A 3,683-nucleotide genomic window follows, 5' to 3' on the forward strand; every position below is an offset into this window, starting at 1 on the left:
TTGCTGTACAGAAGCTGTGGAGTTTAATTAGGTCCCATTTGTCTATCTTGGCTTTTATTGCCATTGCTTTTGGTGTTTTAGTCATGAAGTCCTTGCCTATGCCTATGTCCTGGATGTTTTGCCTACGTTTTCTTCTAGTGTTTTAATGGTGTTAGGTTTTATGCTTAAGTTTTTGATCCATCTGGAGTTAGTTTTAGTGTAAGATGACAGGTAGGGGTCCAATTTCTGCTTTCTGCACATTGCTAGCCAGCTTTCCCAACACCATTTATTAAACAAGGAGTCCTTTCCCCATTGCTTGTTTTTGCCGGGTTTGTCAAAGATCAGATGGTTGTAGATGTGTGGTGTTTCTTCTGGGGTCTCTGTTCTGTTCCATTGGTCTATGTCTCTGTTTTTGTACCAGTGCCATGCTGTTTTGATTACTGTAGCCTTGTAGTATAGTTTGAAGTCTGGTGATGTGATGCCTCCAGCTTTGTTCTTTTTGCTTAGGATTGTCTTGGCTATGCCAGGTCTTTTGTGATTCCATATGAAATTTAAAGTTTTTTTCCAGTTCTGTGAAGAAGGTCATTGGTAGCTTGATGGAGATAGTGTTGAATCTGTAGATTACTTTGGGCAGTATAACCATTTTCACGATATTGATTCTTCCTAACCATGAGCATGGAATGTTTCTCTGTCTTTTTGTGTCCTATTTCATTAAGCAGTCGTTTGTAGTTCTCCTTGAAGACGTCCTTTATATTCTTTGTCAGTTGTATTCCTAGGTATTTTATTCTGTTTGTAGCAATTGTGAATGGGAGTTCACTCTTGATTTGGCTCTCTGTGAGTGGAGCTGTTTGTAGTAATCTCTGATGGTAGTTTGTATTTCTGTGGGATTGGCAGTGATATCCTCTTTATCGTTTTTTATTGCATCTATTTGATTCTTCTCCCTTTTCTTTTTTATTAATCTGGCTATCGGTCTCTCTGCTTTGTTGCTATTTTCAAAACACCAGCTCCTGGATTTATTGACTTTTTGAAGAGTTTTTTGTGTCTCTAGCTCCTTTAGTTCTTCTCTGATCTTAGTTATTACTTGTCTTCTGCTAGCATTTGAGTTTTTTTTATCTTCTTCCTCTAGCTCTTTCAATTTTGATGATAGGATGTAGATTTTAGATCTTTTTTCTGTTCTCATGTCTGCATTTATTGCTATAAAATTTCCCTCTCGACACTGCTTTAAAGGTGTCCCAGAGATTCTGGTAAGTTGTGTGTTCTTTCTGGTTGGTTTTTAAGAACATCTTTATTTCTGCCTTCATTTCATAGTTTATCCAGTCGACATTCAGAAGCGTGTTGTTCAGTTTCCAAGTGTTTGTGCGTGTTTGAGTGTGTTTCTTGATCCTGAGTTCTAAACTGATTGTGCTGTGGTCTGATAGACTGTTTGTTATGATTTCTGTTCTTTTGCGTTTGCTGAGTAGTGGTTTGCTTCCAACGATGTGATCAGTTTTAGAGTAAGTGCATTGTGGTGCTGAGAAAAATGTATATTCTGTGGATTTGTGGTAGAGCATTCTGTATATGTCTATTAGGTCTGCTTGGTCCAGTTCTGCATTGAAGTCCTGGATATCCTTGTTAATTTTCTGTCTTGTTTATCTGTCTAATATTGACAGTGGAGTATTGAAGCCTCCCACTTTTATTCTGTGGGAGTCTAAATTTCATTTTAGGTCTTTAAGAACTTGCTTTATATATCTGGGTGCTCCTGTGTTGGGGGCATATATATTTAGGATAGTTAGCTCTTCCTGTTGGATTGATTCTTTTGCCATTATGTAATGTTTGTCTTTGTCTCTTGATTTTTGTTGGTTTGAAGCCCATTTTATCAGAGACTAGGATTGCAACCCTTACTTTTTTTTTGTTCTCTCTTTGCTTGGTAAGTCTTCTTCCATTCCTTTATTTTGAGTGTATGTCTGTCTTTGTATGTGAGATGGGTTTCCTGAATACAGCACACTGATGAGTTCTGACTTTTTATCGAGTTTGCCAGTCTGTATCTTTTGATTGGGGCATTTAGACCATTTACATTTAATGTTAATATTGTTATGTGTGAATTTGATCCTGCCATTTTAGTACTGGCTGGTTTTCTTTTCCATTTGTTTACTCATTTTCTTCACTGCATTTTTGGTCTTTGCCAACTCGTTTGCTTATGTAGTGACTGGTACTTGTTCCTTTCCATACTTAGTGTTTCTTTCAGGAACTCTTGTAGGGCAGGTCAGCTACTGACAAAATCTCTCAGTAATTACTTGTCTGTAAAGGATTTTATTTATCCTTCACTTACAAAGCTTAGTTTGGCTGGATATGAGATTCTGGGTTGAAAGTTCTTTTCTTTAAGGATGCTGAATATTGGCCCCCACTCTATTCTGGCTTGTAGGGTTTCTGCCAAGAGATCTGCTGTGAATTTGATTGGTTTCCCTCTGTGCGTGACCTGACCTTTCTCTGTGACTGCCCTTAGCATTTTTTCCTTCATTTACACCCTGATGAATCTGATGATGTGTACCTTGGTGTTGCTCTTCTTGAGGAATATCTTTGTGGAGTTCTCTGTATTTCTTGAATTTGAAATTTGGAGTGCCTTACTAGGCTTGGGAAATTCTCCTGGATAATGCCCTAGAGTGTGTTTTCCAGCTTGGATTCATTCTCCCCATTGTATTCAGGTACACTGATCAAGCGTAGATTAGGTCTTTTCACATAATCCCATATTTCCTGGAGGCTTTGTTCATTTCCTGTCACTCTTTCATCTCTTGTCTTGCATTTTCTTTTTATTTCAGTGAGTTGATCTTCAATTAGCCTGTTTTCAAGCTCATCCTTTCTTCTGCTTGATCGATTCTGCTATTAAAACTTGTAGTAATTCTCATGCTGTGTTTTTCAACTCCATCAATTAGTTTATGTTCTTTTCTAAGCTGGTTATTCTAGTTAGCATTTCGTCTAACATTTCAAGGTTTTTGGATTCTTTGCATTGAGTTATAACCTGTTCCTTTAGCTCAGAAAAGTTTGTTATTATCCATCTTCTGAAGCCTGTTTCTGTCAATTTGTTGCATTCCTCAGTCAAGTTGTGATCCTGTGTTGTTGAGGATTTGTGATCCCTTGAAGGAGAAGAGGTGTCTGGTCTTTGATGGTTTCATCTTTTTTGTGCTGTTTTTTTCCCCATCTTTGTGGATTTACCTGGCTGTGTTGTCAGGGGGCTGCTTGATGTGGTTGCTTATCTGCCTGTGAAGAGGCTACTGAGTTTCTAGTGACTCCTTTAGGTTACTAGGGAAGTTTCATGTGTCTTTTTTTGTTTATACTTGGAGATTAGGCCCACCTCTTCTGCTGACCTGTAGGCGCTGCTGGGTTTTGAAGAATGCTGTGCCGTTACTCTGTAGACTTCCTGTGTTTTTTGTTAAAATGTGTGGCCCAGTCCCACCCCTCTAGTGGTGGGTTGTGCCCTTCCTTCACCGGGCTGGATCATTCAGGGTTCATTTCAAACTGTGGCACTGGCTGCACAATCCATTAAGAGTCAGCGCTTCAGCCCTCTGGGGTTTGTAGGGGAGGATAGGGACCTGCTCTGCCACACCAGGACATTTCTCCCTTTCGGCTTCCCCTCTCTCTGGTAATTGGATAGGGACCCACCTATCTGCTCTTCCTTACAGCTCCTTCTCTCTCTGGGATGGGAGGGGGGGTGATAGCTCAGTCTGCAG

At 39.6% G+C, this 3,683-nt stretch overlaps 1 protein-coding gene across 3 annotated transcripts in view; it reads left to right on the plus strand.

Annotated features, from left to right (window-relative positions):
- The window catches only part of FAAH2 (fatty acid amide hydrolase 2), a 204,501-nt gene that overhangs the window by 28,415 nt on the left and 172,403 nt on the right, over window positions 1-3,683 (plus strand). The gene's annotated exons all lie outside the window — the stretch shown is intronic.

Source organism: Cebus imitator, unplaced genomic scaffold, assembly GCF_001604975.1.
Source record: "Cebus imitator isolate Cc_AM_T3 unplaced genomic scaffold, Cebus_imitator-1.0 Scaffold766, whole genome shotgun sequence".
Classification (NCBI taxonomy): Eukaryota; Metazoa; Chordata; class Mammalia; order Primates; family Cebidae; genus Cebus; species Cebus imitator.